The sequence below is a fragment of the Delphinus delphis genome, chromosome 2 (assembly GCF_949987515.2).
Source record: "Delphinus delphis chromosome 2, mDelDel1.2, whole genome shotgun sequence".
NCBI classification, from domain to species: Eukaryota; Metazoa; Chordata; class Mammalia; order Artiodactyla; family Delphinidae; genus Delphinus; species Delphinus delphis.
In genome coordinates, this window is record NC_082684.1 from 93,950,085 (window position 1) to 93,962,464 (window position 12,380).

The 12,380-nt window shown below is 38.9% G+C and overlaps 1 long non-coding RNA gene across 1 annotated transcript in view; it reads right to left on the minus strand.

The window, feature by feature from the left end:
- Nucleotides 1-796: 796 nt before the first annotated feature.
- LOC132420630 (uncharacterized) overlaps nt 797-12,380 on the minus strand; it is a 60,462-nt gene continuing 48,878 nt past the window's right edge. Inside the window, exon 3 of the long non-coding RNA XR_009518401.1 lies at nt 797-925. This is a non-coding gene — a long non-coding RNA (uncharacterized lncRNA). The remainder of the gene's footprint in view (nt 926-12,380) is intronic.

The window sequence follows — 12,380 nt, forward strand, 5'->3', positions numbered from 1 at the left end:
GGGTTCATCCAGCCTTGAGGCAAAGGTGGTGGGCTTTCTATTCAGGCACCAATCAATCAATGGCTATGGTTCCCCCAGGGCAATTCTGAATTTCTGCAAATACTGACAAAGCATCTTCTTTGGAAGCAAAGCAAACACAGAAGTGTTTGATCACAGAAGTGATCAAAAGTGATCAGAGGGTCTGTGAGTGATACACCAACAGCGTCAGCTATGCTAGTGACCATCTATTCTGCAGTTTGTAATTCTTTCACTGTAGGTTTGACTCTTCTGATCAGCAAAGGGTCCATTAACAATCAGTAAGTGGTGGAGAAAGAAATTCTAAGTGATTTGAATTGTTAGAGCAGCGAAGGATTTTTTTTTTTAAGTTCTCCAACAATTTATATATTGTATTTTTTTGGCCGTGCCACACTCTTGTGGGATCTTAGTTCCCCAACCAGGGATTGAATCCAGCCCTGGGCAGTGAGAGCACAGAGTCCTAACCACTGGACTTCCAGGGAATTCCCAGAGGAATTTTTTAAAATCCGCTACTCAGAATTCTAGGGGAGTCAGATTGGCAGGAATATGCTCATATATCCTTGTACAGTGTAAAAAAAAAAAATCCCTTTAGGCAATTGATCACTAAGTATATACCACATCACCAGCCCTGTAGGGAAGGCAAATTTATCTGACTCAGTCCTTATCTTGAGATGCTTACACTATAGTCGGGTAGATGAGGTTCACATGCATGAAACAAGTATAAGCAACATCAACACTGTATAATTAAAGACTGTTGGATTCTGAGAAAAGAGAAATAGAATTCCCTTGGCTACATTTTTTTTCAGATACTCACAGTAGGAGTGGTGAATAAGGTCACATCAAGCCCATGCATGCATTGATTCCATCAATCTAAGTGACCTCTTTGTGCCAGATGATAAGCATGTTAGGCCTGGGGAAAGAGATGGTAAGATACTGTGATAAATACAATAATAAAGGGTGTACTTTGGAGGATTATTTGGGTGCTATTAGTATTTTTTAGCAGAAAGCTCAATTACTCTATTTCATTGAATTTAAGATGCCATGAATTTTAAGATTTGCCATTATTTTATTTAGCATTAAGAAAGAAAAAACCCTGCTAGTTAAGCAGTGTAAGATGTATCCCTATTGCAGAGGTGTTATAATGTGAAATAAATGTTCATTTTAGAATTGATGAACTGGGGCTACAAGAGACATGACTTGGCTTAATCCTCTTCTCTGACTATCCTTTGCTTTCAGAGGATAGACAGAAGAGTGCCTGCTTTTCCCTTTCTATAGTTCCTAATGTTGTCAGTCTCTGCATTTCCTAAGGAAAGAGGGAAAATGATAACAGCAAGGCCTTTGATTTCTTTCTCTTATTTCTAATTAGAAATAGCTCGATAGTGTAATGGAAGGCAATAACAGTATTTGAAATAGTTGCTAATATTGATCAGGTGCTTAATATGGATCCAGGACTGGGCTAATTGCTTTTTACCCATTACTTAATTCTTACTTAATCCATTGGGAAAAGGTATTAATATCTCTATTTTACTGATAGGTAAAGTGAGATTAAAAGATGGTAAGCGGCGCCTTTCCGGCTTTGCACGCGGCGCCGGGGGAGAACCCTGGGGGCGCTGTGCTGCAGCCTCTTGGTCCCTGTTATATCTGTTCGAGCCCTGCACTCAGGGGTCCGTCCCTTGCCACCCCGGTACCCTTACGTCTCTCAGCCCCCAGCTTTTGCTCTGAGAGGCCCTGACCGGGCGCCGAGAGGGGGGCAGTGTTGTGTGCTACCACCCCTCTCCCCCGAAGGCAGCGTCCTGTGCTAAAGAAAGGACTTGAGAGGAAGAACCACCGTAGGATGGTGAGCTGAAAGTGAGAACCTATAGGCAAAGTGTAAAGGGCAGCTTCCCAAGTTTATTGCTCCCTTGTATCTCCACAGCAATTAAAACACTGGAGGTGAACTGGAAAGATCTGGAAAGACCTAGATCCTACCACCTCAGATCAGAAGAAATGTCAGCAGCAACCCCTGCTCACCAGAAGGAATCAAGAAAGGACAGCTCTCCTGCTCAAATATTTGTCCTGCTCTTTTTACCATCCCAGTCATCATTGCACAGAGTTTACGTTTAATACCAAATGCTTGTAGGGCTACCAGGTCCCATCTCTTTTTTTTTTTTTTTTTTTGCGGTATGAGGGCCTCTCACTGTTGTGGCCTCCCCCGTTGCGGAGCACAGGCTCCGGACGCGCAGGCTCAGCGGCCATGGCTCACGGGCCCAGCCACTCCGCGGCATGTGGGATCCTCCCGGAACGGGGCACGAATCCGTGTCCCCTGCATCGGCAGGCGGACTCTCAATCACTGCGCCAGCAGGGAAGCCCCCCATCTCTTTTTTAATTGTATTCTATTTGTATCTTTAAAGTGCTTCTCTTATAGACAATACAGGTATGCAATGCTTTTTGAAAGTTTGCTTTACCTCCTTCACTTTGATGAAAGACCTACATTGGTACCTGTTGTCGCTAAATGAAAGAAATCTGAAGAGGATTTTCACTTTTACGAAAAAAGGTGAAAACCGAAAATAGCTTTCAGTGTTTGTTGTGCAGTGAGCTGCTTTAGAGGCGGTGCAAACCCTGAGCATCAAGAGCGGCACCTCCAAGCTCCTTCCCTGGGAACTACACTCAGAATCCCAGCATTAGGCCGCCATAGCTTTGAGCATCTGTGCTTTATCTTGATTTATTTTGTGCATCTATTAACAAGATGTGTCCTAAGGTAATTGCTTTTTTGCTTTATGCCATTTTGGCTTACAAAAGTTTTCACAGGAATCCTCCACTTTTGGATAGTGGGGGAGACCTGTATATGGTTGAGTATTACTTTTTCATACAAATTAACAACCTGTGTCTTTTAACTGGAGTCCATTTACACTTAATGTAATTACTGATATGGTTGGATTTAAATATGTCATCTTGGTATTTGTTTTCTAATTGTTCCATCTGATCTTTAGTTTCTCCTTCCTTTCCTGCCTTCTTTTGGGTGAATAGAATATTTTTAGCTATGCTTCTTTGTGTTATTTCACATAAAAGTACTACTTATCCATAAAAAAATTTTTTTAAAGTAAAAAATAAAATAGAATAAAAGATGGTAAGCAATTTGCCTGAGGTCACACAGCTACTAAGTATCTGAGCTGAGATTGGAATGCAGGTTTGCCTACCAGGCAAGTTTTTAACCACTATGCCTGTAGGTGACTTGATAAGACCTGATTTCCTGCAAAGGAAAAGAATTAAGACAGTTTCAGTCAGCATTTACCAGAAACATCTTTTCTCAAGGATCTTTTAGAAAGCAAAACATGGTTATACAGACTAAAAGAAGACTGAGTGACCTATCTTAAACTATGACTATATTTCTGATGTCACTATTTTATAACTAGTCTTTATACAGTCTTTGCGAATTATATGCTGGATAATGAATTTTAAATTGTATGTCTAAGTAAAATAAGAACTCTAAAATTAGTGGGTTATGTTTAAGTGACCACAAAATAGATAAGGTGCACAATTAAAAAGTACATTTCTTTCAAACCCCTAATTTGTGTTAGAATATTCAACTGCCATCCTCTATGTGCAGGCATGAATTTTGATCCAGTAGCAATAAAGTCAGGCCCAGAAGTTTGCAGATTCAGAATTATTTATCAGCAAGCAGTATTACTTAACCCACATTTGACAAAACTGTTTATGTTCACAGACAATTTTGGGTTTTATCTGAATCTAGAAGAGTTTGGAGATTAGCCTGATTAACCTGAGGTAATGGGTAAAATTTTAGGTGAGAAATGTCATTTTGTTAGTATCTTAATGGGTTTGTCTGATCACCCTATAAACTGGACCAGCAATTCTCAAAATTTTGGGTCTTGGGACAACTTTACACGCTTAACAATATTGAGAACCCCAAAGTTTTTGTTTGTGTAGATTTTATCTATCACTATTTTCCATATTAGATATTAGAGAAAATATTAAAATACTTACTAATTCATTTAAAATTATAATAATAATCCTATTACATGTTAATGTAACAGGGAAGAGCCAAATCTGACTACATGTTGGATCTGTTTCTTTTATTTAACCTTTGCTTCCCGTTGCTTTTCTTCACTAAAAGAAGGAAAGCAACGGGAAGCTTGCTTATGTATCATGTGTCGGGGAACCCTGCTCCTCTGCCTGAATGTTAAACCAAAGTGCCTTTGTTTAGGGAAACATCTAGACCCTGTCCACCTGTGGATGGCTGTGAGAAAGAAGAAATTAACACATCCCCTCCCTGAGGCTGGCCATTCCAGGGGATATTTGCAAAACTTATGGCCTTTTTACTTTACTTCCTCATCTCCTCCCCCTCTCTGTGCTATAAAAGAAACTGGCATCCAAACCCCATAAGATGGTTTTTAGGAGACTAGTCTGCCATCTTGCTGGCTTTCTGAATAAAGTTGTATTCCTTGCCTCAGCACCTCCTCTCTGATTCATTGGCCTGTCATGTGGTGAGCAGAGAGAGTTTGGACTTGGTAACATTAACATAAATAATATATTTTATGAAAATAACTATATTTTTGGAGACAAATTTGTCAGACAAAAATATGTCTGATTTAATTTAATTTAATTTAAGAGAGTAGAATTCTCCTTGCTGCTTCTGAATTCAGTCTTTTGTGATAACATATGTCATATAACCTTTGCAGAACTCCCATATTTACTCATGAGAGAATGAAGGTAAAAAAAACACAAATAACATCTTCGTATTGCTATGAAAATAATTTTGACTTTATGAGTTTCCTGTAAAGGTATTGGTGACCTCCAAGGGTCCCCAGATCACACTTTAAGAACCACTGAACTGGGAAAATGGGTTATTCAGAGTTCAGAGCTACAAAATAAAGAGCTAAAACAATATCAGATACTTTCTAATGACCAATATTCTTTAAAAATTTTTGTCAACATTTTTCTTTTTTTATTGTGGTAAAATATATATTACATAAAGTTTATCATTCTAACCATTTCTAAGTATATAGTTCAATGGTTTTACATACATTTACATTATTGTGAACCATCACCACCATCCATCTCCAGAATTTTCTCATCTTCCCAAACTGAAACTTTGTACTCATTAAACAATAACGCCTCACTCTCTCTTTTCCCCAGACCCTGGCAACCACGGTTCTACTTTCTGTCTCTAAATTTGACTATTTCTAGGTACCTCTTTTAAGTGGAATCATACATTATTTGTCTTTTTGTGACTAGCTTATTTCACTTTCACTTAGCACCGTGTTTTCAAGGTTGATCCATATTAAAGCATGTGTCAGAATTTCGTTTTTTTTTTTTTTTTTTTTTTTAGTATTTCATTATTTGGCTGCATTGGGTCTTAGTTGCAGCATGTGGAATCTTTAGTTGTGGCATACGGGATTTTTTAGTTATGGCATGTGAACTCTTAGTTGCGGCATGTGGGTTCTAGTTCCCTGACACAGGAATCGCACCTGGGCCCCCTGCATTGGGAGTGCAGAGTCTTAGCCACTGGACCACCAGGGAAGTCCCAGAATTTCATTTCTTTTTAAAGCTGAATAATATTCCATTGCATGTATATACCACATTTTAAAAAAATCCATTCATTTGTTGATAGACATTATGGGTTGCTTTCACCTTTTAGCCATTGTGGATAATGCTGTTGTTACAGGGAAGAACAAAATCTGGCTACATGTCAGATCTGTTTCTTTTACTTTAACCTTTGCTTCCCACTGCTTTTATTCACTAAAAGGATACTGTCTATACATAATGGCCTGCCTCAGGGAACCCTGCCCCTCTGCCTGAATGTTAAATCAAAGTGCCTGTATTCAGGGAAACATCCAGACCCTGTCCACCTGTGAATGGCTACAAGAAAGAAGAAATTAACACATCCCCTCCCTGAGGCTGGCCATTCCAGGAGATATTGGCAAGACTTATGGCCTTTTTACTTTACTTCCTCACCTCCTCCACCTCTCTGTTCTATGAAAGAAACTGGCATCCAGACCCCGATAAGATGGTCCTTTTTTTGTTGTTATAAATTTATTTATTTGTTTTTATTTTTGGCTGTGTTGGGTCTTCATTGCTGCATGCGGGCTTTCTCTAGCTGCAGCAAGTGGGGGCTGCTCTTCGTTGTGGTACTCAGGCTTCTCATTGTGGTGGCTTCTCTTGTTGCTGAGCACGGTCTCTAGGCACGTGGGCTCAGTAGTTGTGGCTCACGGGCTTTAGAGTGCAGGCTCAGTAGTTGTGGTGCACAGGCTTAGTTGCTACGCGGCATGTGGGATCTTCCCAGACCAGGGATCGAACCCCTGTGCCCTGCATTGGCAGGTGGATTCTTAACCATTGCTCCACCAGGGAAGCCCAAGATAGTCTTTTTGAGACACTAGTCTGCCACCTTCTCACAGTCTGCCAGCTTTCCGAATAAAGTCATTATTCCTTGCCTCAACACCTCGTTTCCCGATTTATTGGCCTATCGTGCTGCAGGCAGAGTGAGATTGGACTCGGTAACACTGCTGTGAACACTGATGTACAAAGATCTGTTCGTGGGCTTCCCTGGTGGCGCAGTGGTTGAGAGTCCGCCTGCCGATGCAGGGGACACGGGTTCGTGACCCGGTTCGGGAAGATCCCACATGCCACGGAGCGGCTGGGCCCGTGAGCCATGGCCCCTGAGCCTGCGCGTCCGGAGCCTGTGCTCTGCAACGGGAGAGGCCACAACAGTGAGAGGCCTGCGTAACGCAAAAATAAATAAATAAATAAATAAATAAAATTAAAAAAAAAAAAAAAAAAAAAAGATCTGTTCGTGTCTCTGCTTTCACTTCTGTTGGGTGTATACCCAGAAGTGGAATTGCTGGATCATATGGTTGTTCTATATTTAATTTTTTGAGGAACCACCATATAGTTTTCTCACATCAATATTTTTAACACTACTTATTTCTTGCTAAAACTTTTAAAATACATTATTTGTAGTACAGAAATATTTTTTATTTTCATTGGATTTTGTCCAATAACTAACATTCAATGGATTTTATATACATTGTAAAGAATGATGAATTCTCTGGAAGATAGCTTTCCCATAGCTCTAGCTTTCAAGGAACTCTCAAACTACATTTAGAACATGTAAATTAAATTCCACTAGTAAAAGAATAAATATAAGAGAAGAAATAATATTTATTGGGCACTGAGTATATTCCGAATACAGTTCTAAGTACTGGGGATATAAGCAGTGAACATGACGGAGTCCTTCCCTCAAAGGTGAGCTGTAGTTTATCACAAATGTTCTGGAACAGTGACCCTCAGACCACAAGTGATCAATGTACCTTCAGGTGGTCTGGGAGCTGTCAGAAAAATCAACAGTAAATCATCATGATAGTGTGTATCCTTCACCAGTGGTGCAACACTGGGCAACCTTGAGAAACAATCCCAGTAGCATAAATCCCTGTCCACCAAGAATTCAGGGACAGATAACCATGAAATGCTAAATATCTATGCTTGCCAACACCCAGAACTCCAAGGGTCAGAGAAGTTTTTAGAAGCTTTTCTAGAAAATGCAGACGAACAGGAGAGGATAAAGAAAAAACTTGTCAGAGGGAAGGAGTGGGCAGTAGTTCTAGGTGTCTTTGTGCTCCCTCTACCTTGAAGCTCTAAGTCTGGTGGTCCTTAGGTGAGCCTAAGCTGTGACTTCTCTCCAAGATCTGGGCAGCTGGGGAATAGTGTGGGCTCAATTGACTGTCCACCTATCCTATCCTTCAAGGAGTTCGGCTACGGCTAAGTAGCAATGGCATTCACAGCAGAAATGGTGTCTTTATCTGGTCATTGTGGTAAGAGGAGAAGGTGTTAAAAGTATCCACATATATCTTCCTCTTTCCGCCCCATTTTTCTTCTCTTACTAGCTTTCTTGTCCCCTCAAATTATCAGTTGGTAATGTGAAATTGCATATTTGAGTGCGATGACTTTTTGTGCATATATTCTGCTATAATTACTCATGTCAAAATATCCTAGTTCAGGACAGATTTGCCACAGAAGAACATTAGAGTAAAAAATATGAATAAGATTGATTTATATTTGTTTGTTTCAAGTGCAAAGTCAACAGGATTATGTGAATTCCAGGAAGGTGAAGAAACAGTCAAGTATGAAAACTATGACTTCTGATTTGGTATCCTTCTGAACAGGTGAGAAGCAGATCCCAGCACTCAATAGATTCTGTACTGTGAAAAGTTATCATTATAAAACAATGAAGCACTGCCTTAACTGTGACAGTTTATATACTCTGATGAAGTTCATTCAGTCTTGAACCTGAACACAAGGAATACATTGGAATGATACAAAAACCTCCCACACTAAAAATACACATTAAAAAATCCATAAAAGAAACGCTTGATTGCTTATTTTTTCTCCTGGAAGATACACTAATGTTACACAGAATAAGAAGGAGGTACCATTGATAGTAATAAATGATGCAAATCACAATGCAGGAAAAAAAAAAAGAGTACTGTATTTTAATACAATTAGGGTAAAGAACACCACAGAAAAAATTTTGAAATACATTCTATAAGGTCAGTAAGATTCATGGCTGACAATGTAGAATGTGAGCACTTCACAGGTTATTGTCAGAGACTGTGCATTTCATTTTTCTCCACATCTCCCTTAATACAGAGGCCGATGGTTCTAAGTTTCTGGTCTATTTTAGCTATTCATGGTCAGGCTATAACTGATGGCTATTCTGCTGGCCATAATGTGCACCACCATGATAGGAGAAGCGATTCTCAAAGAAAACAGTAGAAAATCAGTTCAAACAATTTAGCGTTAGAATAAATTGTGCCTTAACAAAACCCATGAGTTGGGTTATTGGTAGCAGTGAGCATTCATTCATTCATTCTTTCTTTCTTTCAACATTTATTGGGCGCCTGCTATGGGCCAAGCACTGTGGTAAGCACTGGGTATAGAGTGGTGAGCAAAATAAACCTTGACCCTGTCCTTAGATCCGTTTCTTGCTGTTCCAAATTTATTTATTAATTCTGTAGTGATATTGTTTTGGCCCTTGTGCCAGTTTATAAATATCATCTCTCACCTCCATACCCACCCTTCATTTCTCCTGGTTTGTGATGCTGGAGCTGGGACCATGCAAACCACATTTCTCCTTTGCCAGTTTCCCTCTGTTAGGTGCTTCTAATAGGAAGTGTCAGAGAGAGACTTAAAAGCTGGAGGAGGGAGGAGGGATTTCCTCATTTCTCGTTTTCCTGCTCTTTTCAGTGGCACCTCAGCCTCACTTCTTCACTAGGACAGTGTTGCTTTGATCCAGGAGAAGCATAGTCAGTTACAAAGTCCAATTTACAGTCACTGTTTGTTTAACACTTGCAGAACCAGCCTCATTGCAGCCCCTCAAAGACCTCAGCACCAGCTGGTCAGCACCTCTTCCTTACAGGTCTGGGTCACAGTTCTACTGAGCTCCTCTTCTAAGAGACCCCAGAACCAGCTAAGCAACACTCCCTTCTCAGAAGCCTGGTACTCAGTTCATTGGGGCCCCTTCTCAAAGTTGCAATATATCTATATCTATATCTATATCTATATCTATATCTATATCTATATCTATGTTTATCTATAATCTTATTGTTCCTTTTTTCCCTTTCAATTCTTCAGTACTTAGTTAACAATTCTTCAACTCCCTTGGTTAAAATAGCTAGTATGGTTTCTGGCTCCTGATTGGATCCTGACTAATACAGTCTTAATTTGTTTCCTAAATTCTATGTTCTCTCTTTTACAAATCTCATTTTGTTGTTTTATCATTTTCTAAGTTCTTATTTTATCATAAACATGCCAGCAGAAAGAACTCTTACATTTTTTCTATACTTTGTGTTGTTTTCCAGACTGCATTTGGTGTGCCATGTTCCTTTCCTTGTTACTCGGTTGTTTTTTTTGTTTTGTTTTGTTTTGTTTTGTTTTATGAGTATATTTGCATAGTTGCTATGTGTTTCTTTCATCTTGCCCATGCATAACATGGTCAACTCTTTTCTAGACATGTTTTGCTCTGATACAAAACAGGTAAATCTCTCTTGACAGCCTTTCTTCCTACCTGACAAGTGTTTGTCTTTTCCTATAGCTACGGTTTGAGAATTTGTATCAGGAAGAGATTAAGACCTATGAAATGAGAAATAAATATACCATATTTTCTTATTATAGAATCTCAGTAATTGTTACATAATGAAATCTCTCCCTGCTGGATTATGACCTTTTCTAATTTCAGATGTCACTCTGCAAATATGAATCATGCTGAACAGAGTATGGTCATATTTTTATTGTATTTTTAAAATGGACAATTAAGGGCAACTTGTATTAAGTGTATAACTAAGTAATGTTCATTAAGAAACTTTAATTTTGGCTTTCAGGTTGCAAAAATAATGTAACCTCAAGATTAAAGAAAAAAAGCATATCATACAACCTTGCTATCCTTGCTGCTATTAACTGGACTAGGGCTGTGGACATTGGATCCTGGTCAGAGGTCTACAGTGTGGTCTTGTATAAGAGCTCTGCTGAAGAAAGACCCCCCCCCCACACCCAATATCACATAGCAAATGTCAAAAACAAACAGTTACTCTTTTTGAGGGCATTTGAACTTGAGACATAAGAGAAATAGTTTGGTAGTAGTAGGAATAGTAGAAGTAAAGTTAAAGAGTATCTAAATCTCCTTAAAAGCAGAGTACCAGAGTTGGGACTGAGAGGTTATCATTGTTTGATGATGACAATACAACTTAATGTCTTATACTTTAAGACTTTCCAGTTCTGGAACTGTGACATTCCTATAAGCCATGCTATTATCTTTCAATAAATCACCATTATTTAACATGGCTTGAAACATAAAAGAGTATAACTTATAATTTGTTTCTAGTTTTTCACTCTTCTATATAAACAGCTTCATGTATACAATTTTAATCTTCGGTTAAATTATTTCCATAATATAAACTCCCAGATGTGGTCTTAATGGTTTCAAGAAATAAAGATTATGGTTTTTGCTACCTATGTTGCCATATTACTTTCCAAAACTATTGTAGGAATTTATCAGCAAGATTTGAATAAAGTCTTAGGTATTGATTTTGTATTTATGCTAATTTTATAGGTATACAATTGTACCTCAAAACTTTCTTAGTTTATATTTATTTCTTTGATTTATATCCAATATTGTTGAGAAAATTTTGATGAACTTTGTGCAGACCCCCTAGTCCACATGCCCTATGAACCAGCAGACACAACTTCAAAGCTGCAAGTTGATGACATTTGAGTCAGCAATGTGTAGATCTTAGATTGAATTCTAGCATTTGTGCATTTGAAAACAAAGACTTGATTAAATATAGACCACAATGTGAGATCGACAGGCTTCTGCTTGGACTAGACATGATCTCATCAGTGCTTCAACAAAAGACCACTATTCATTGCATTAATTTTGATGTGAGGATTGGCTTTTATTCTCTTTCCTTTTGGTCTTAACTAACAGGAATAATCAAAATGAAATCTCAAAAATTTGGGGGTCCCCAGATTGATTTTCCACTTGAACTCATGTATAATTGCCAAACCAATGCTTTCATATACTTCTATTATCATATAGCTGTCACTTTTAATAGGATGTCTTCAGATTTCATTGTGGTCCTGAAATTACCTACTCTGAATAAAGAAAAACTCTTCTGATTTTGTTTTGATGGTTTTGATAACTAAGAACTTCCAGCATGGAAGGGCAAACAGACAGAAAGCACCAGTTAATACCTGCTTTTGGATCCACTCTCTGGTTTCTCAAGATAATCTGTACCAAAGTAAAAGAGATAATGTGGAGGGATTCAGCCAAGATGGTGTACTGAGTAGAATCGTTTTACCCCATTCAACATACAGAAATGCTAGATTAAAAAATAATTTAAAAAAATTTATACCCAAGTTCAAAATTCGGGAAAAAAAATTCTCCAGAAACCTATAGACATAGAGGGGAGAAGGAGTTGACACTTTGCTGCCTGTAGGAGGAACCAAACTGACCTATGCCTTTGGGTTGGACAAATCTAGCCATGGAAGCTGAGGCTGCTGGTCCTGCACCTGCAGGGAGCTGTGAAATTACTGCACTGTCCAAGAATGGGGACCAGGAAAGCTCAAGGCCCAGAGTTCTTGCAAATGTGAGCCAACTAGCCATGGATGAAAACAGGATGACATGCAAGTGATGGAGACCTCACGGACTACTCAGAGTGAGAGTTACCCTAAATTTGGACTGCCCAAATCAAGAAACAAACATAAAAATGTGTGAAAACCATAGTACTCAGGCATAAGTAACAGTGAAACCATCCCATAGGGAGGCTTCCATCACCCTGGTACTCATGGGACACCATGTAATTCTAGCTGAAGAGAAA